This window comes from Canis lupus, chromosome 2 (genome assembly GCF_048164855.1).
Source record: "Canis lupus baileyi chromosome 2, mCanLup2.hap1, whole genome shotgun sequence".
Classification (NCBI taxonomy): Eukaryota; Metazoa; Chordata; class Mammalia; order Carnivora; family Canidae; genus Canis; species Canis lupus.
Window position 1 is genome coordinate 6,735,368 of NC_132839.1, and position 22,782 is coordinate 6,758,149.

A 22,782-nucleotide genomic window follows, 5' to 3' on the forward strand; every position below is an offset into this window, starting at 1 on the left:
AACTTGGAAGCTGAGGTCTGTTGTGCTCAGCTATGCAGAATGGGAATCATAAAACTTTGTTCTTAAAAAAGTGACAGAAGAGTGAAAAAGGTGCCCAGAGAGTTGCAGGGGACAGAAATGGGGAGAAGGAATCTTGACGCTCTTTTAGTTCTGGTTCTTATTTATTCCTGATGTTAGGACTTACCCTAGTGCAAGGATCTGAGAAGCAACATTTAAATGCATCTCCTTTTTGTGATAAGCTAACTCAGTAGGGTTCTATTTCAAACAAAATGCCTGAATCAGTTTAATACTATCTTTGAGTTTCTTATTGCAAATGCAGCTAAATTGGTTTCATGAGGTTGGGTGAGAAACCTAAAGAACATGTCTCACATTTTTGTGAGTTCTGAGTTCAAAAGATTATTAAAGATCAAAGTTTTGAAAGCACAGACCTTCTTTTTGAAGCAGTTTATGCTCATTCTTTATTAATATAATTATACATATATATTGCTTTCTATGTTTAATTTAATAAGATTAAATGTTACATGAGGGTGATATTCATGTTCATTATAATTTAAAACCATGTTCTTTTCGAGACACCTGGGTGGCTTAGCAGTGGAGTGTCTGCCTTCGGGTCAGGGTGTGACCCCAGGGTCCTGGGATCAAGTCCTGCATCGGGTTCCCTGCAGGGAGCCTGCTTCTTCCTCTGCCTGTGTCTCTGCCTCTCTCTGTGTGTCTCTCATGAATAAATAAATACAATCTTAAAAAAAAAACCCAAACAAACCATGTTCCTTTTAAACATGTTTTTAGTTTGTAACCTAATTATATTTTTAGATATTTGTCATATATTTAAGAGTAAATATATGAGATGCATGATTTAATATACTCCTTCCATTAATATATACATTATTTGATACTTTTATACTGATCCATAGTTATATGAGAACTGATTCATTTCATAAATAGTATTAGCATCTTCGTATCTTAATATATTTCTACATGTTCAAAATAATTGGAAAAGAATATTATCAAAGTCAGAAAGAAGAAAAAGAACATGTTTTATTTTAGTGTAAATTGAATGACTCATAAATTTAATATTCAAATTTGAAAAAATAATAATGTTAAAAAATAAAAATAGGTAAAGATACATTTTGAATTTTGCTGCAATTTCTGGAATAAAAAAATTTTGGAAGTCCTATATTGTCAGAGATAGTGAATAATGTATTAAGCAAATCCACCTATAATTTTTTTGTTCTTAAGATAGTTGTAGATCTGAGATTATGTGAATATATAACACAAGAAATTATAATTAAAAAAAAAAAAGACTGAAAGTTTTGTTAGGCACTGGTTCCAAGACACTTTTCTGAGATCACATTTCCCTTCTCAAGTAGCACTTTTTATGGTTCTTCCTCCAAATTGCAGCCATGTGGTTTATTAAACCAGACACTAAAAATCTTGTTATTTATCCGTATCTTGTTTCCTTGATTTTTTTTTTTTTTTACCATCAAATTTGGTCTTGGATTTCTAGATTTTCCATTTGTTTCTGGAAATGGCATTGTTTTAGATAGGCTTCTTTTAATTTCTACTTAGGAATTTCTCATTAGGAAAGGAGGGGAATCAGCATTTATTGATTCCTTATTGAGTGCCAATCAACTTGTATGGATTACTCAGTTATGCTAGCCATGTAACACGTACATCAATTCGCATTTTAAGATTGAGATTTTCTTCTAAGTAAATAAGACTTAGAGCAACTAAAACACTTGCAAGAGTTCAGAGCTTTGAGAATTAAAGCGGGAATTTCAATTTCAAGCCTGTGCTCTTTCTAATACATCTGTCAACTGGTTCAAGTAAACACTAATATGTGAATACATGGAACTGAGTTTCATATCATTGAATGAGTAGTTTGATACAAATATTTGTTTGGTAGTGTTGGGCCATCTTGCATACTTTGAAACCCGTTTATTTTGGCCAAGTTGAAGTTTGTACATTTGTTGAAGTCAAAAGGGATTTGTGACAGAAAAGATGGCTCTGCCTCATTAATTGTATGAAAGTTAATCACAGAACTCTTGATTTCATGGCAAATTGTTTTGGTAGATGTTTTTAGATGCTTTATAATATATATTTGCTTTTCTCTTACAAACAAGGAATAGATCGAAGGCATAAAATCAGCCTTATTTCTTTTGCCTTTCAGCAGGCATTAGACTCTCCAAATTGAGAGTTGAAGTGCTCAGTATACATAATTTACATTAGAAAAGATTGACTTTGGTGTTACATAGTTCATATTTCACTCAATTTGATTATCTGATAAAAATAATCATTTATTACAAGGAGATCATTAAAATTTGGTTATATTTGAGCTAAGTAAGATGTGAATTACGTGTATGTTTTGAATATTAACAGATAGAAAGTAATGAATTCTACAGTCTTGAATAAACATACTTTTACCCAGAATAAGGTAACCACAATAGCCAGAGTTTGCTGACATCTAGTTTCTCAACAATGTCACAACAAAAAAAGATATGCAAAAAGAGGTACTTTTACTTTTGGAATTTCCTGAGACAAAGTAATAGCTCCTTTCTGAGACTTTATTTGGGCGTCCCAGAAGACCTATTTTTGTGTTGGCTGCTTGCCAGCTGTATGGGAAATTTCTTCCTGTATGCTGAAGTCTTACAAGGGCATGGAGTCCAGGAATGCATCATACCATGAAAGTGCTGTAGTACACTGAAAATTGAGGGTCAATGAGAGATTAATACATCTTGGCAAATGTCTTGAAAGAATATATTTTTTTTGATTCTTTGGCCTTTCTGATCTAAACAATTTTGGGGAGGGAACTGAGCACGTATGATGGATGGAAATGGGTCCCTCCTAGTTAAACCTCAGATAATGGAAAGGGAAGGAGAGGAAAGGAAAAAAGAGAAAAGGGAAAAGAAAGAAAGATAGTAAGAAAGAGAGAATACACAGGTCATTCAATCAGTCCAGAATAACTAAGAAATTTTGTGTCCTGACATATATTGCTAACTTTGATTTCTAGGAGCAAACAAATCCTTTGTACCTTAACTTTCAAATAGTTTTCATCTATTGTGATGCCTTTGGTTCCATTTCATTTTCATCCTCAGTCTCTACTCTCCTCTTATGTTAGAGGCAGGTATGATTCTGATACAACTTTGTTTCAGATTCTTATTCTTTGTAGGTTTCAGTGCATTGAGGCGCTTGTCCTGAACTAGCTGAAGTTTGGAGGAACAAAAATGGCAGCATTTCTCTTCCATACGGTGCTAGGCATTTGGCTCCTGATGTTCACACTCCTATAGATTACCATCTAGGTGTCCCTGAATTTCATTAAAAGCTATACATTACATTGAACAGCTGAAACTTACTCTGTGGAAAGTAGAATGATACACATGCATTTTCCATTCATAATATCTAAAAAACTAGTATATTCATCTCATGCAGCCTTACAGATGAATGATACTTATGTATCTACACAGAATAGAAAGTATTATTGATTATTTTGAGTTACTATGAGGGCAAAAGCAATTTATTTTTGTTTGTGTGTTGTATCATTTATTTTTTTTTCCTGATGACTTAGAGATGTTTTTTTCCTATTGGGTTAACTGTTAATGACATTTCACATTCTTATATAGTACAGGCCTTTCAAAAAACATACATTTTCACAATTGCTCTTGTCAAATACAACACAAGGCTATGTCTTTCATTCATATTTTTGCCCTCAAGCCTCGTATCTTTCATTGATCTCTCTCTTTGCAGTGGTATCCAAAAGTTAACATGTAGACAAAATGTCTTTTTGGCTTTAGGATCAATGATCTATATTGGTAAAATCTAAAACCTAACATGAGTCATTTAAACATCAGTTTTTCTTGGAAAAAAAGGTGTATGGAACTATTTCTACTTAATCAGAAGTAGCAATAGCAATGGGAAAAATCAGGTTCTATCTTCAGAGGGAGCAGGAAGGCCTCTTGGCCTACATGGCTAGAGGCAGTGTCTAAATGCTGATGTTTGATTGAACCTAGATATCTACCTATATGTATACTATAAACAACAATATTCTCCTGCATCAAGGTAGCTCGCGTAAGCATTCTGCACCATATATTTTGCTGTGGATTCTGCATGACTAGTGGTCTTTGTGAATTTCCCTTCTCTGGTTTTTGAAAACTGATGCTAATCAAGACATCAAATACCATTTATGTGAGGGAGAGGAAGCAATGTTGTAGGAATACATTGTCATAATAGTGTTGTATAACAATACCACCTCAAAATTTAGTGGCTTAACCATAAGCATTTGCAATTTTACACTAATAAGCATACATGCTTGCTGGGCCATGTTTCTGGTTGGTTCTCACCCACACGTTAGTGGTTGAAAGTTTGCTGAAATTTGCTAGGGTCTTTCCTGTTTCTGGATTTTCAGCTGGGACAACTAGACTGGATTGGGTCTGCTCCATAGGCTCCCCCCTGGCGGTGTAGATTAGGTAGGAATCCACAAAAAGGAAAAAGACAGAAAGAAATGAAGGCCATTAGGCCCAATTTTGATACTGGAGCATCATCACTTTCCTCACTCTCTTAACCAAAGCATGTCAGAACTCTATTTCTGAGTCACTGTGTAGACAAATAGATTCCTCTTATGGAATGAGTTCATTGTGGAGGGCAGGAAACATGGTGAATTTGACTATTTTTTCAATAAATATACTGTAAGGAATTCTACATATACTTTAAAAGGCCAAAAAAAGTTTCTTATAGATGTTTAGTCCCCATTTATAATATTTGCAGTTTAGTATTCAATTTTCAGTAGACTTGAAAATTACTTGAAATTAATTAGTCATCTAAATAAAATATTTCAACAAAACTCTTCTATTGTTCTTAAAAATAGAATGCTTGTATGCTAATGTCACCATGTGAATAATATTAATGTTATATCCTTGCATTTCAAATCTAACTTTAAACTGTATAACCACCGATCTCCTAAAACAGTGAACTCAGCAACTTAGTGTTATGCTCTAGGAATCCCTCTTTGGAACACACATCAATGTAGCAAAACATTGTTTTTAATTAACAAAATGCCAGGTCCATATGTTGCCCACATCCTCATGGAAACTCCTGTTGACATCAACAAGAATATTTTACACAGCATATGGTCTTAATAGGTAACAATTTCTATTTTGAATAATTATTTTAACTCACAAACAATAAAGGCTTTTAATTACAATTTTACTTTTTTCCTTCAGTTCTTTTAAGGGGTTTTAGGTTTAACAGCAAAAACATTGTAACACATTTAAAAGCCCATTAATTTAGACAGAAGACAGTTTTGCAAGGCTGATATATATTAAAATAAAATATGCAAAAGTAATAGTTGGAAAAAACATGTGCATTAATTATAGAAGTAAAAATAATTCCCTGTAATTTATGTTACATTTTTACATTTTCTGGTTTTATTTTTATACATGTTTGCTATTTGAGGAAGAAAAAATAGCTGAAATTTGGATCGAGTTTTTCCCAAGTTTTATCTGAAAGTAAAGTGGACAAATATTTACATCATAAACAATTTATGCTTTATTTTACTAGAATGAATTTTAGTGGACTAATACTATTCAAGAATGAACAAAAAATGCAGTTCAAGAGCACAAATATTAGAGTCTGACAGAAATAGATATTAAGTCAAACTGCAATAACATGAACTGGATAAATATAAGGTTTCTTACCAAAGTCACAGTATTCTTACCTGTAATACAGGAATAACAATGAATCCACATATAGATGACACAGGGATTAAGTGTCATAAAAAAATTTTTACTTAGTACCTGATAGAAAAAAAATCACCCAAAACTAAGAACATATATACTAAGTAAACTGAAGTTTTTATGTTTTGTACTGTTTTTATCTTTATTGGTGGTAACTTTCTCATACACTTTTACTTCTTCAATCTTTTCCTCCTCCTACTTTCCTCCTCCTCTCCAGTATTAATATTAATATTAGAAAATATGACTACTACAGATGTAATAAAACTAAGTTTATTCACTGCTTATTTTTAAGTTTCTTCCCTTCAAGCAAACAGAGAAATGTGTAAGCTTATAGATCTAGTTAGCACCGCATTTGTTACCGTGAGATGTTTTATTCTTATTTTCTTCATTTTGATTGTAGATCTTTCACACAAGGCTTTTCATAAACCATAGGCATCAATTCACTCCGGAGAATCACATAAATGACCTACCAAGAAATTCACTCTCACTTTTGCAAATTACAAGGGCTCTTTAGTGAGGTGGGAAATGAAGATGACATTTAAGGCTGATTTCCTATTAAGTTTTTTTCAATAAAATATTGGACTGCTGAAAATGAAGTAAAATGTGGTTCATGATAATAGAGAAGGCAGCAAGTGAGTTAATTAAATATGTACAGTAATTTTTCCTTTTTCAAAAGGAAATCTATAAAGAAATATAAGAAATAATTCTGTTAAATATGTATTATTTACACTGCCTTAAAATAATAAATGTATTTACAATGTATTTTTGGGGGTGCCTGGGTGGCTCACGGTGGTTGAGCGTCTGCCTTTGGCTCAGGGCATGATCCCGGGGTCCTGGAATTGAGTTCCACGTCAGGCTTCCTTGTGCAGAACCTGCTTCTCCTTCTGTCTATGTTTCTGCCTCTCTCTTTCTGTGTCTCTCATGAATAAATAAATAAAAATCTTTAAAAAAAGTATTTTTTAAACTATCATAGGTGAAGTGCTTCAGAATAATTTAGGAAAAAAAGGACTTTAATTATCAGTGGTTGTCAGTTTTCTTTCTTAGCATGTGTAATAGAAAAAAAAGATAAACGCTACATCGCTCATTTTGTTGAAACAAATGTTTATAAATATAAAATATGTTTATGGAATGAATCCATGTAAGTAGATAAATACTAATCAACTGGGATATGGAAAAAAAAAAAAAGCTTGTCTCCTAAAAATAAATTTCTAATTCTGTTATAACATGATTATTATGATTATTAGGGTATTTAGAGTTTGGTTGAAGTTTGAGTTTAGTTAATTGGCTTTTTAAGTCTGCTGTGGAAATAGATTTCACAGCAGTTTCTCATTCTCGTTTTATACAAATATGCCAATTGGTAATTCCTTCCTTCCCAGTTGGTGAGTTTGAAGTTCACGTTGATGTGGTGTCGTATGTGCTTGGGGGTATAGCTGTACAGGAGGGTGGTGTGATGGGAGGAGGGAAGTGTATAAAGGATGTGCCAGTTTCCAATTCAGTTAAACTGAGTGGAGTGGAGATATTTCAGACAAACATCCTACTGGCACTCTCTCTGCCTAATGAATGGGGAATATGGGTCTCATAGCACAAAACTACCTGGGTATTCAAAGGCTCCACCTATTTTTACAAAAATCGCCAATATGTTTGATAGTGAATATTAATTTATATCATGCTGTGATTTTTAAACCTCTGGAAAATTGTAATCAAGACCTTTCATGGTTCTTTTAAGCATACCATTATTGTGGGATTTTTTTTTTAAGCTATGACTAGAAGAATTTTAAAATAAATGTCAAGACTTTGTTGTGTTTATTATGAAGGTTTAAAGTATATAGATGTATATTTATACATCACATAATTACAGATCCCCTCCTATAGCTAATCATGCATGCATTTCCATTACACTCAAAGCTTCCATTCCTTAATCAAGCATTCTGTGATTATGCAAATTTGAAAGATAATGAGGTACACCCTATAACAGATAGCAAATCAGCGTTGTTAAATAAGTCCTAAAAAATGAAAAATTGACTCTTTTGGTTCTGAAAAATCTTAGGGAACTTTCGTAATTAGTGGATTATTCACATAGAAGAAGGTGGCACATTGTCATATGTTATATTGGTTTTCTATTTCCATTTATTTGGTTGTTTTATTTCCTTATTCTCAGTGATTAAATATTCCCCAAATTTCTGGTCACATACAGCAATCAGAAAAATTATGAAATACATAAAAGAGGACTTCAATCCAGATACACACTTGGCATGTCTTTTGCTTACTGCTAGTACAGAATTGTTGTAAGGGTTCACTTTCCATGGATCATTTGCCTAATGAAAGTGTGACACTTTGACATCAATGGTAGAATTTTAGGTTGTTGTATTTTCTCAGCCAGGGTGTATTTGTCAGCAAACTGTTTTGTAGACATCAAGCAAGCAATTATGTTTTTCATAATTTGTAATTTCTTACACAACTGTTGATTCCTTCCATGTAATTTTTCTTTAATCATTGCAATGGACTATGCAGTGGTTATTTGCAAGCTGAAGTGCATTTTTGTTGAAAGTTTTCATTTCTTTCTCTTCTCAGAAAGGAACTCACAGCTTGGGAGGAGTTGAAACAAAATGTTAATGTGTTGTTTTATTCAGCTATTTCTGTTAATAGGCCTTTGTTAAAGGTGGGTTAGTAAATATTTCATCTTCGAAAGTGAGGAAAACATCACAATATAAACCTTATTGTCTGGAAGATATAGGGAGAGGGACTAGAGATTATTTTAAGAGTGCAATAGCTATTCAACAATGTGATGTGGTTTAGAATTAGTAAGAGACTTTCCCATCTTAGGACATTTTCCCTAGCTGTATATGATGGAGCCTGAAATGTTAGTTACTTTCAGTTAACATATTAGTGAAGACAGACCCAGTGATCAAGCCATGCTTAAAGGTCCTAATAGTCTAAAATAAAATTGTAGGGACACCTGGGTGGCTGAGTCGGTTAAGCACCCAACTCTCGTTTCAGCTCAGGAAATGATCTCAGGGTCATGAAATGGAGCCCCAGGTGGGCTCTGTGCTCAGGGTGGAGTCTGCTTGAGATTCTCTTCCTCTCCCTCTCCCTTCACACCCCACCCCCTGCCACTGCTTGAGCTCTCTCTTCCCCTAAAATAAATAAATAAATAAAATCTTCAAAAAAAAACTATAAGGGTGCCTGGGTGGCTCAGCTGGTTAAACATCCAACTCTTGATTTCACCTCAGGTCATGATCTCAGGGTTGTGGGATTGAGCCCCCATCTGGCTCCAGGCTCAGTCCCTTGTATCTCCCTCCCTTCATTCTCTGTCTCCCAAATCAATCAATCTTAAAAAAATAAAATTGTAACACATTTGATTTCATTATATATACATTTTAAACAAATAAAAAACAACACTCTTATTCTTCTTCAAAATAATATTAAATGAGGTTCTGCTCTTTAAAGGCAGGACAGAAAGCAACCTGCAGATGTCCATGAGGAAAGCAATGTTTTAGAGTATAAAATCAGATTCTCTCAAAAGTCTACTTCATTAGTTTCAAGATGATAATTGGAAAAACTAGTATTAGAAGAAATCATCTCTCTCTCTCTCTCTCTCTCTCTCTCTCTTTTTCAATGAAAGATGCATATTCATTTCAGGTCCAGGGGAAAGTTGATAGTTGTGGTCATTTGTTAAGTTGAATTCTTTCAAATATATTACACTTTATTGATTATTTGCATCAGCTACTTGCATTTGAAGAGGCCCACAGTGTTGTACTTCTCTAAAATTCCCAGTCATTTTCTCTCTCTTTGCAGTTTCTGTACCCTTTATTATTAGAAAGTTTAATTTCATAGTCCTTTTGGTCACTACTACAGTTCCATTACATTTTATCATGGATAATATTAGAAGGTTTTTTTAAAAAGATTTTATTTATTTATTCATGAGAGACATAAAGAGAGAGAGGCAGTGACACAGGCAGAGGGAGAAGCAGGCTCCACACAGGGAGACCAACGTGGGACTCAATTCCAGGTCTCTAGGATCAGGCCCTGGGCTGAAGGCGACGCTAAACCGCTGAGCCACCGGGGCTGCCCTAGAAGGGTTTTAATCAAGGTATTTTTATTTCTCCAAAAATTTTTTGCTATTCAACAAATATATTTCCCTCCTCCTTCAGGTAGTAGATAGAACCTAGAGTAAAAAAAGTCAACTTGATGAAGAGATGTTTTAGCTTATTGGTGATGAACGCTGCATGTAGACCTGTATGTATTGAATTTCCAAAGACTAAATTTGGAATGTTCAGACAGGCTTTATAATGCTGGAATCTAGATCATTGGAAGATAGATTTAATGCTAATAAATTGTAGACTAGGGATGATGCAAGTTAAGCCTGGGGCATGAGGACTGTGGAAAACATGATTCTACATATGTTGAGGGTAAAGCCAATATCATTCTTGTTCTATGCTTGCCTTTTGGAGGCCTGGCAGGGGACGATCTTCAAAATGGGAAAGCCACAGGTTAAAGCTGACATTGTAATGACTATATATACTCAAGATGGTCTAAGTTTAAAACAGAAATGAGTCCATTTCTGCTAGTAAAGATTATTATAAAATGGCAAATTTTAATATTTTATTATACAGTTCTTTATTGAACATCTACCATAATATAGAAACAAAACAATGTCCCTGCTCTAGTAGAATTACTTATAGAGCGAATGGGGGGGCGAGATAAGAGTTTTTAGTTGCCAACAGAATTAGTTGCTTCTTGGCTAAGTTGATTTTGTTATAGGAAGTTAATGTTACATTTCTGTACATCTGGTAGTGAATGTACATTCAGAATAGACATTTAGAACTCATCCATATTATCTTAGTCTTTGTGCACAGAGTTCAGCTATTTTAATTCTTTTTTTTTAAATTTTTATTTATTTATGATAGTCACACACACACACACACACACAGAGAGAGAGAGAGAGAGGCAGAGACACAGGCAGAGGGAGAAGCAGGCTCCATGCACCGGGAGCCCGACGTGGGATTCGATCCCGGGTCTCCAGGATCGCGCCCTGGGCCAAAGGCAGGCGCCAAACCGCTGCGCCACCCAGGGATCCCAGCTATTTTAATTCTTTACAAAACTTTTAAACTTTATAGAAGTAGAGGCTCAGAAGCAGAAACAATTACATTTTAAAATCACTACTGCATGGTATTTGTCAGAATCACTAGTTTTTCATTAACAGCCATGGCTTTCATGTCACTCCTTTTTTTTTTTTTTTTTTGCATTCATTATATGGGGGTATCAAAAAATAATATCTATTAAAACTTAGAAAATACTCCTACATAATTAGAAAAAAATAATACTTTTTAGATGGATAGACATAATTTTGTTATCTTAATAGCACCCCCTCAAAAACAGATTCAATATTTATCAATTCATTGTTAATAGCTCTTATAAGTTACTGGCTCCTTGTAGATGCTCCTGTTATATTTCAAATGTATTAGTTATCTCTCAGCAGTTATTAGATGTACTGTACTATGGCTAGGTTTACAATACTTACTAACTTAGTGATTATTATGTATGTGTTTTCATTTTAGCTGCATATTTCCTAAGAACTATAACTAAAGTTAGGAAAGTTACCATTGTTCTATAGGACACAGGAAGGGCCTTGTTGGTCAGTAGCCTTAAACTTATGGGAAGCCAGAGCTGGGTCCCTGTTCTATAAAAAATAACACTGAGATTGTTAGGCATTTCACAGAAACCCAGAAATAGACGAGACACACACTGAGAAAGTTGGGGGAGTAACAAAGACACACTTTCCTTTATTATGCAATTTTGCCCAGGGCTTGCTTTGTTTTCTAGTTATGATTTATGGCTGTGGGAGATCCCCAAGCACTTACATGATTTCACATTATCATCTTTCTGCTTTCTGGAAAGATTTAAGTACATTTGAACAGCTGACATTGACACAAAGTTTTGTTTAGCATGGAAGTGCTCCAGGAATTTTCGTTCATATGTGGGAGACTACTTGTCACCTAATGGTATTATACATGAAACTTATGTGAAGAAATTTACAATATTCAGCCATCTGAAAATATGTATGAAACAACAGGGTAAGTGAAGACATACAACAGTGCTTTAATTGCCCTTTTCTTCCTTAAAGTGGAAGAAGTTTATCTTCTCTGTCTCTACCACACAGGAGGCCACTGCTGCTAAATGCCAACACTGTCACCAATGCAGTGTTCATCAAAGATTTAGTCATTATCATAAATGGAGCCAAGCAGGAAATTCTTGTTCCAACTAGCAGTGATTTCTGGCCTGCCTCCTCCAAGAAGAACACTTGCAGTAAATGCAGGCTTTCATTTAATTGACAAAAGACTTCACCATAAAAATAGAGTGCCTTGAACAACTTGGACCTAATTGGGAGTAATGGTTCAGAGAGAAATTGCCAAGGGAGGTTTTTTTCTCTTCTTCTTCATGTATAAGTGATTGTATATGAAAAAGAATCAGAGCTGATAAATAGTGAAAGCTAGATAAACCATCCATTACTCACTCAACTTTCAGTTTAGTATATATGACTATAAAATAAAGCATTTTATGAGTTTAATATACCACAAGAGATAATCATTAAAAACACATTGGATATACTTACAAATCTGTGAATAGTTTTACATGGCCCCTTTTTAGTTTGGCAAAACATCACTATCCTTATTACTAACAATACAAATTTTATTAGGAGACTAGATACAGAAAGTCCTTGACTACTATGCTATATCCAAGGAAAAATGAAATATTGTATTTCTTTTTTTTGTGTGTAAAACCAAAAATATACAAAGTAACATCAAGAATAAATGTTTGGTTTGCCCTATCAGTTGCAATAGGAAATCACAGTGATTTTGAGAAAAGGTGATTGGGAATTTAATGACTTTCAATAAGTTTAATCTTAAATATTTGATTTTTGACATTTATAATGGCATTTAGCATTGGCATGCTACAAAAGCAAAATCATACGATCATATCAGTTGACACAGAAAAAGCATTTGATGAAATATCCACTCTAACTCATAAAAATGTCTAGCTTACATCATGTTTAGTGATGGAAAATTGAGTATTGTTCCCCTAGGATTGGGAGAAAGAGTTTTTCATTTTAGCCCTGGAAATTTTAGCTACTACAGTAAATTGAGACAAATAAACCTGTATAGGATGGAAAGGAAAAAATGAACTGGTCTCTGCAGATGACATGATTATAAATGTAGGAAAGCTTAAGGATCTAAAAAACACTTATGGAACTAATAAGTTAGCATATAAAAGTTACATGATACAAGACTGTAATGAGGTATCTGACTTCATTATTGATGTTGACTGTGAGAGCTTTTGTTTTAGAGCAGGGAGGGGCTATGGGAGAAGGGGAGAGAGAATCTTAAGCAGGCTCCTTGACTAGCCCAGCTCCCCAGGCAGGGCTTGATCTCACAATCCTGACATCCCGACCTGAGCTGGAATCAAGAGTCAAGTGTTTAATCAGATGAGCCACCTAGGCACCCTGACAGTGAGGACTTTTAAGAGTTACTCATCCTTTATGCCCTTATGACCCATACATGGACTAGCTGATGAAAAAGCCTGGGTGGTCCATCCTTTGGTTTTAGTAGGGAATTCAAACCATGTAAGTGCCTTCCACTGTACTGGAATGCTTATCCAGACCCCACCTCCTAACCATGATATAAAACTAAGCTAGTTCTTTCCTAGCTCTCTTAAGCCCTTTAGGACCTGCTTGAGAGGTCTGCCCTATTCCCTCAGAGACTTCAGTCATATAATAAACCTTTTATACCTTCATGGTATATGTGTTGTATTGTCAATTTCAATATCTGAGCTATACTTTTTGTAGGATCTGTCTGCCTCTGCAGGTAACTATAAAAAAGAACAGTATGTTAAAAAATTAATTGCATTTCTATGTATTAACAATGAACACCAAATTTAAAACCACAGAACCATTACAACTATGTCAAAGAAAGTGAAGTACTTAAGTATACACTTAATAAACTATGTACAGAAACCATATGCTTAAAATTAGAGAAGAAAATAAATAGACATACCATGTTCATGGAAAGGAAGTCTCAAGATAGCAAATGTTATTTTTTCCCAAACAGATCTATAATCTTAATGCAATTAATATAAAAATTCCTGCAAAGTTTTTGTAAACATAGACAAAATAATTTTAAAATTTATATAGAAAGGTAATAAGACTATAATAGGTAAGGCAATTTTGACCATGAATGATGTGGGAGTACTTACTTTACTGAATATTAAGTTTTGCTACATAGCAACAATGAACAAGAGAGTTGCTACTTGTCATGTGATGACACATAGATAAATGGAGCTGATGTATGACCACTCAGATATGTCCAACTGATTTTTGACTAGGTGCAAAGGCATTTCAATTGAAGAAAGATAGCCTGTTCAATAGATGGTGTTGGAACAATTGGTTATATGTAGGCAAAAAAAAAAAAAAAAAAAAGAAATGAGCCTCAACCTAAACATGATAAAAGAATTAATTCAAAATGGATAGCAGATGAAAATATAAAACATATAGCTATACAACTTTTAGGGGAAAAAAAAAGAACATGTCTGGGGCCTATCACTAGTCAGAATTCATAGTCCTAGCCTGAAAACACAATCCATAGAAAGAAACATATAGGTTGGATCTCATTAAAATTAATAACATTTGCTTTACAAAGGCCAATGTGAAAGTCTTGCAACCTAATAGCAAAAATCTAAAAACAAGGTAAAACAGAAAACAACCCAGTTAAAAATAAGCAAGGGACTTGAACAGATATCTCTTCAGAGAAGACATACAAATGGAAAACAGGTGTAGGAAATGATGTTCAACACCATTAATGATCAGGAAATGGAAATCAGAACTGCAGTAAGACATCACTTCACAGTAGTTAGGATTGCTACCTCCAAAACAAAACAAGTATTGGCAAGGATGCAGAGAAAGGGGAACCCTTGAACATTGTTGATGGTAATGTGAAATGAAATAGCAGCTATAAAAAACAGTATGGAGGTTCCTTTAAAAATTAAAAAAAAGGGATCCCAGGGTGACGCAGCGGTTTAGCGCCTGCCTTTGGCCCAGGGTGCGAGCCTGGAGACCCGGGATCGAGTCCCACATTGGGCTCCCGGTGCATGGAGCCTGCTTTTCCCTCTGCCTATGTCTCTGCCTCTCTCTCTCTCTGTGTGTGTGACTATCATAATTAATTAATTAATTAATTAATTAATTAATTAAAAAAATAGAACTACCATATGATCCAGCAATTCTATTTCTGGGTATATATGTCCAAAAGAATTGAAATGAGGGTCTCAAGACAGTATCTTCATTGCAGTATTATTCACAATCACCAAGATATGGAAACTATCCATGTGTCCATTGACAAATGGATGGATAAAGAAAATATGATGTACAAAATGAAATATTATTCAGCCTAAAAAAAGAAGGATATCCTGGGTGGCTCACTTGGTTAAGTGTCTGACTCTTAATTTTGGCTCAGGTCACTATCTCAGGGTTGTGAGATTGAGCCCCACGCATCAGGCTCTGTGCTGGGCATGGAACCTGCTTAACATTCTCTCCCTCTGCCTCTCAAAAAATGACAACAACAACAACAACAACAAAAAACCCTGCCAACTACAACAAAATGGATGAAGGATATTATGCAAAGTGAAATAAACTGGTCACAGAAGGACAAATACTGCATGATTCTACGTCTTTGAGATATCAAAAATAAACTCATAGAAGCAAAAAACACAGTAGTGATTGTCAGGAATTGAGGGATGGGGGAAAAGGAGTTGTTCCATGGTATAAAATTTCACTTATTCTAAATAAATAAATTTTAGAGGTATGTTATACAACATAGTGCCTATAGTTAACAATGTGGTATTGCATACTTCAAAATTTATTGAGGGAAGATGTCACATTAAGTGCCCTTCCTCCCCAAATACAAAACAGATAAGAAACAAGAAAAGAAAAAAAAAATCAAAAGCAAATAAGGATAATTTGGGAGGTGCTGGATATGCTTATTACATGGATTGTTATGATAGTATCACAGGTGTTTGCATATGTCCAATCTTATCCAATTACACATATTCAATGCATTTAGTTCTTTGTATATAAATTAAACTTCAATAAAGTTGCATTAAAAAAGTCCATGTGAAGAATCTGAAATATTCTGGGGGAAAATATTTGCAAATATCTACCATGGGATCAATATCTGTAATACACAAAGGATTCTCAAAATTCAACAGTAGAAATTAAGTAAACAAAAAGTATAATTTGGAAATAGACAAAAAGACACAGACATTTCATGGAAGAAGATATTCAGCATCATTAGCCAGGAAGGAAAAGAAAATTAAAATCACAATGAGATGTCACTACATACTTCGCACAATAACTTTTTTAAAAATGATGGTAACAAATGGGTGAGAACAGGGAGAAATTGGATCACTCAAAAATTGCTCATGGGAACATAAATGGTGCAGCCAATCAGTAAAACAGTTTGTTACTTTATTATAAAACCAAAGCCACAATTACCATACAACACAATAACTGTACTCTTGGGTATTTATTTGAGAGAAATAAAATTTGTGTTCACACAAAGACTGATGCATAAATGTTTGTTGCAACTTTTTTTTGTCATAGCCAAGAAGCTATAATGTTCCCAGATGTTCAATAGGTGAATGGCTAAACAAGCTGTGTGCCCATACCCCTTGTAGTAAAATTCAGCAATAAAAAGGAACAAACTAGATATGTTAACAACTCGGATGAATCTCAGTGGCATTCTGTTGAATGAGAAATACCAGTCTCAAAGGGAATATATAATGCATGATTCAGCTTATCTAACATTTTTGAAATGAAAAGCTTTTAGAAGTGGAGGACAGTTTAGTGGTTGCCAGTATGGGAACAGACAGGAGGGGCATGGGGGAAGAGTGATTAAAGAAGAGTAAAAGGAGGAGTCTTTGTTATATTGGAGCTGTTCAACATTTTGCCTATATAACTTTAGTTTATAGATAAATACCATACACAAATGAACAAGTAAAACTAGAGAAATCTGACTCATATTGGAAGACTAAATCAATGTAGATATCCCGGTTTTAATACTAAACTTTAGTTTTATAAAATATTAGTGTTTGTGGAAACTGCAAGAAGTGTATGTGGGTTCTCTATTTCTTGCAATTGTATATGAATCTAAAATTATCTCAATACAAATTTCAATTTAAAAAATGAAGGTACCAAAGACCAAAAAAGTGAAAATGCATTTCGTTGTATTTAAAAAAAATCTATTGATTCATGATGTACAACAAATGTTTCACTATCTTTCCTGTACAGTTCAAAAATATTATTTGTTTCTTTAAAGATTCTATTTATTTTAGAGGGAGCGAGAGAGTGAGTGAGCATACATGCACACGCATGGGTGGGGGGAGGGGCAGGGGGAGAGGGAGGGAGAGAACCTCAAGCAGATTCTGAGCTGAGTGCAGAGTTGGCTGGATGTGGGTGTGATCTCCTGAGCCGAAAACAAGAATTGGATGCTCAACTGACTGAGCCCCCAGGCACCCCGATCAAAGTATTATTTGTTAAACTGCATGTTCTTCAACTCTAAATCAAGTTATTTCCTAAGGAATTCCAATCATTATGTCTTCAGTACAGTTAGTGCTTTTCTTTGCACTTGCTGTTGCACACATTGGATTTAGTGAAAAATATATACAGTTTAGATCCATGAAATCTAGAGATATAAAAATTAGTATATGATCTATAAGGAAAAAATATAAAATATCTACTTTTAGTCATTTTGGGGAGTTTCCAGAAATTCGTTTGATGCAACTAATAATGTCTGTGATCACTTTGTTAGCTATCCACTAGATTCTCCACATATAGTCGTCATACATTCTCTTATAAATGGTAAGTGATTTGTGGAAAGATACTTTTAGACAATACATATATCTTGTTCTTCGTCAACTTTTCACACCACCTACTCTTTCTCCATTGATGATAGTTTAATGTCATCGGTAGAATAAATTTTCCTTTATTTATATCAGAAAGAAATTGTTCCTATCATTATAGAACTTAAAAAACACATATACACTTACATATAAATGTATATGTTTAAATAGTAGATGCATATTTATAAAGTTCTAAGTAGATAAACCTTTATTTTTGTGTGTAAATAATTTCTATTTTTGTTGCACATTGATTCGGTGTTTTTTTGTGAAATTTCTTTATAGAATTATTTATTTTTCTGTCAGTTCTAATAAAGGATCAATATTAAATGTTTTAAATTCTGAATGTTTTGGTGTATTGACAAAGAGGATTTGTTTTCTATTACTAGGATGTAAAGTTTAATATGTATCCATATGATCTCCCTAATTTTTTTGAGCAACCAAAACTAATGTATTATGTTTAAAGTCAGGTTAGTGGTTACCTTTGGACAGGATAATTACTGGCTTTTATATGTATGACTTGTGCATTTTCTACATTTTCTAAAACTTAAAAATAGCAAGAAATTGTTCACATGGGTTATTGATATAAGCTCTGGAAAAAAGAAAAAGCAACTTTCCTCTAGAATGTGCATGGCTGTTTTCTGTTGCATAAATAGGGTCATGCAGTTTCATTAGTATTTGAGTAAAATGTCTGGAAATATATGTAAATAATAGGGTTAAAATTAATTGGAATTTAATGAAATATTCATCAGGCAACCTTTTTGATAAGCTTTAAGGCAACTGGGGCATTTTACAAAGAGATAAAAGAATAAATACGACATTACTTCAAAGTATGCACAGTCTAGTAGGAGAGGCAGTGAAGAGAAAAAAAATTCCCTGAAGCTCTTTATGGTAAATTCTACTTCATATGATGGTATTGCTCAAGTTGTGATGTCAACCAGCAAAGGATGCTGACAAGACATGCTCAGATAAGGTGAAGAAGTTGAGGAAGAAAATTTTTAGTGGTTGTTGGGGTAGAAGAAATGCGAGGTGAAGATCACGCATACTCTTTTGTTGAGTTTGTGTAGAAGAAGGAAGAAAGAAACTATATTTTAAAATTTGATAATTATGATAAGAAAACTTGAGTTAGTTGGTAGCTTGAGGGTAAAGATCACCCCAGAAAAGAATAAATTAAAGAAATGTTAAAAAGTAAAGCTTGAATACTTAGCCCGTAATATTTCTGGAAAAGTTGTAGTGTAGGATCAATATCACAAAAAGAACATCTTTTCTCAGCATATCAAATACAGAGACAAATAGATGCAATTGAATTGAAGAGATTTGAATTAAAAATTATTTCCTGGTATTCTTAATTTTGCCTTTACCTATGAATCCTTGACCACAATTACTTGTTTTGTCTATTACTCCCACACATTTACTCAAATTCTACCTCTGTTCTCCATTTCTTTAGTACCTCCAGTCCCTGATTCCTCACTTTTTTGTACCCTGTTCTTACCTGACTGTCTTCTACTTAACAAGTACCTGATTAGTCAGTGTCACTTCTTTCAAATTCTGTATTATCCCACCAATTTTAATGTACTGGTCCTTTCTTTTATGCTCTCTTCTACACTTTGAGTTCTCTATTCCTGCACTAGAAAACTATAGCTTTCGTGTCTCTTGGACTAGGGAAGGTCCGGGTGGCAATCACAAAAGAAGATGGCTAGAGTAGACTGGAGGGTGGACCATTACTGTAAAATCAGGCTCCCACAACAGTGGAGACATTATCTCAAAAGCTGGATTTAGACGGAAGGAGAATTGTAAACCGGATGTTAATAAATATGAATATATTGTCTAAAGTTCATAGTCACAAGTAGGGTTTCAGACAGTGCTATAAAGTCCTAGGAATTCCATAGGGGAAGTTTTGTTTGTTTAGTAGGAAATGGTGGATTGTCATCAGGGACATGGGCCCGCAGCCTGACTGAAGGGGTTACATGAGGGAAGGAATGAACTGTTTTTCAGAGAGATCTAAGAAATACTGTTTTGAGGGGAAGGAGGCATGTAGAGCTTTCTGTTAGTTCAAAGAGGGCATCTGGGAAACGAACAAGGGGTAGTGGAAGGGGAGGTGGATGGGGGAATGGGGTGACTGGGTGACGGGCACTGGGGGGCTGCTTGGCGTGATGAGCACTTGGTGTTACACTATATGTTGGCATATCGAACTCCAGTAATATATATATAAAGAAATAGGAGTACTCTCCAAGTTCCCAATATTTCCCACCAAAAGATGTCTCTGCAAAATTGGCAGAGCTTCTCATGAGCAGGCCAAGACTTATCTTCAACTTCCAAAGCAGTTGGAAGCTATCAAACATCTCAGAGAGAGTCAGCATGGGGAATCTGTGCAGGACAGTTTTTCTCTTTTTTTTTTTTTTTTCTTTTTCTTTTCCTAGACTTCAGCTACAGAGGGCATCCTTCTATGTCTTTGTTCAATCATGGCCTGTAATCTGTGTGAATGGAGGGAAAATGTATTCTTATGAAGGATCAGGGAACAGTACAAAAGGATTAAACCAGAACTCAGACCTACTCTTCTGTCTGTTTCTTAACCAGAGTTACAGAAGCTTAACAGAAAGTATGAAGGTAGCAATGAAAAGTTCTAAAATAGAAACTGCTGAGGAAGCACAGAGAATCTGGATTATGAAATCCCTGCCTTCCTTTATATCTAGTTCCTTCCCATAGGCCCCATTCAGAGCTGGTTGCCTTCACAGGAGACAATTAGACTCCCGTGCCTGGCCCACTCAAATACTTGTTTTAACATATGGCAATTTAGATGCTGTTGCTTGTCTCCTTAAATGTCTCTCTAAGACCATTTACCGTTTTTATGGCCAGTTTTAATGTGCTGCCATGTTTTCGGGACTTGGCTGCCAGACACTATTTTAATACAGGCATATCTCGTGCAAGAAGCAACCTGATTCATTATTATTAAGTTATCTTTTTTGGCAGTAAGTTCTGCGTGGCTCAAAGATTATGTAGAAGAAGAATGTCCTTTCACAATCATGGTTGCCTCCTTGACGTTTCTCTGATAAACTTGTTTTGTATTATCTTCTGTTTTCTTTGTACAGCTTTTCTTCCAAGATTTCATTACAGTCAGGGTGACAAGGATTCTGTTGTTGTTTAAGTGAGGTGGCATGTGCTAAATTGGCTCTGATAGAAGAAGAACTCAATCAAAAGTGACATTGTCTGTCTAGCGCTTCACTAAAAGTCCACTAGGTTGTGATATGTTTTAATGTTCAGACCTCGGTTCTGCAATGAATATTAAATCAACAATTCTGGTTCGCATATCAATGCAGGGAATTAACACAGAGCTTGGAAACTCTTGAAAATAAGGTGTGACCCCGCTGAAGATAATTCTGGCTTCCAGGCTTTCATGGAGGATATATTAATTCATTAAGTTATCCAAGCATGCTGCATACAAATGCTGACAGGGACTGAAAGGTTTGTTGTCTCCTATTAATCACTTTATTATTCATATCATTCTTTCACTAGAGGCATGAGAATATGTTTGATTAATATCTCATTTCTATTGTTTTGGCGAGCAATGTTCATTGGCTCTGCTCTAAAGAACTTTGTTTCCTTTCAAGTAAGTGTGAACAGAACAATAGGTGATTATCAAATCTTGATGTTGTTTTCTATGATTTCACAGTATCTCCTAACAACCTTGGCGATCACAGCCTGTGTTTAGGTAGGATGACGGTGATATGAGGTGTCTCCTCTTAACCTGACAAGAAATAAAGAGTCCCTGAAGGTAAAGTGACTTAAGGCAAATCTTAGCAACCTCTTAGCGTTCCCTGACTATCTCATTGTTCTCTCACTTGTTGGCTCTTATCCTGGGATCATATCTATTTGGTCTGAGTGTCCGCTCAAGAGAAACTTTTCTTTCACCCATTCTATTAAACGTGAAGAGAGCTTAGGAAAATTTTAGAAGACTCTTGATCCTCCAAATATTGAGCTCACTATTGCATATATTCCTTGTTCCAATCTCAAAGGCAAAACCATTATGTAAATCTTAATGATTTATATGCTAGGTAATTTGCCTTGCTTTTTGAAGCATAAATTATTCTAGAGCATGTTTTGAATTGGTTTAGGAAAAACCCAGATTTGGATGTGTTTCATGTACAAATGTTATAAAATCAGGTTTTTGAATATTATTACTAATGTTTTAACAAGAAAAACAATGTTTACTATAAAAAAAGTAAGCAAACTAAGTCCAGAGAATAACACAGAGTGCACACAAAGCGTGTTTCATAGCCAAAAATATCTCAGTTGCTGATTTTTTCTGTAGTCCCAAGATTTAGCGTCTTTTTTTTAAAAAAATATAAATAGTTGCCCCTGACATTAGGGTTCTGCTCTCCCTAAACTGCCTTGCCTTTTATTCCCTGGGCTGAGTAGCTCACCACAGGAAGCCCCACAGAACATGCTGCTTAGAGCTAACTCCTCAACATCCATATGGCTCCATCCAGGTCCTTTCCAAGCCTGATTGCATGCGCATTTATTGATCCCATGCTTTCCTTCTGTATACCCCATTGCCATTGTGTGCTTGTTCTTTTTCTGCCTTCCTAAAGTTCGTAAACAATCAACCAGTTGGGCAGAAGATTGCCCTGCAGAAGTCAACGCCATCTCACTTATCCAGATTTCAGTTGTCTGGCTGTCTTAATTCTATAGGATTTGGCCATGAACAACCCCAGACGTGGAAGAAAAAGTCATTAAGCTTAGATTTATACATGAGGGCGAATCAGCATAGTACTATAAGGGAAAGAAGTAAAGATAGACTCTCAGAAGCCTTGCTGCTTTGAGCAAATTACCTCATCACTTTGGCACCATTTTTCACAACCTTTTGTGCGTTACTGGAAGGGAAGTGGGGAGAAAAAGGAAGAGAAATGGCACTTAGGGATAAGGGAAAGTTCATAGGTTTTAAGTTCAGAGACACAACTTTTCAAAGCTTGGCTCTGCCACTTCTGACACTGGCAAGTTATTTAACTCGTTTTATCCCCTCCATCTGTTAAATAGAAAAATACTACTTGCTTTATGTTTATTTAAAGGTTTTTGTGATTTCTTTCTTTTTTTTTAATTTTTATTTATTTATGAT

General features: G+C 34.8%; 1 long non-coding RNA gene across 14 annotated transcripts in view; it reads right to left on the reverse strand.

The window, feature by feature from the left end:
* Positions 1–22,782, reverse strand: part of LOC140611795 (uncharacterized) — a 148,669-nt gene that overhangs the window by 66,967 nt on the left and 58,920 nt on the right. Inside the window, exons 4-5 of one of the 14 annotated variants that reach the window (XR_012013041.1) lie at positions 13,513–13,592; positions 7,776–8,311 (exon numbers count right to left, since the gene is read on the reverse strand). The exons of 9 other annotated variants lie outside the window; for them this stretch is intronic. This is a non-coding gene — a long non-coding RNA (uncharacterized lncRNA). Of the gene's footprint in view, positions 1–1,423; positions 2,698–6,022; positions 6,193–7,775; positions 8,312–13,512; positions 13,593–21,116; positions 21,415–22,782 lie in introns of those variants that run through there. 4 more of the 14 variants (XR_012013048.1, XR_012013052.1, XR_012013053.1 and 1 more) reach the window with 4 other exon arrangements.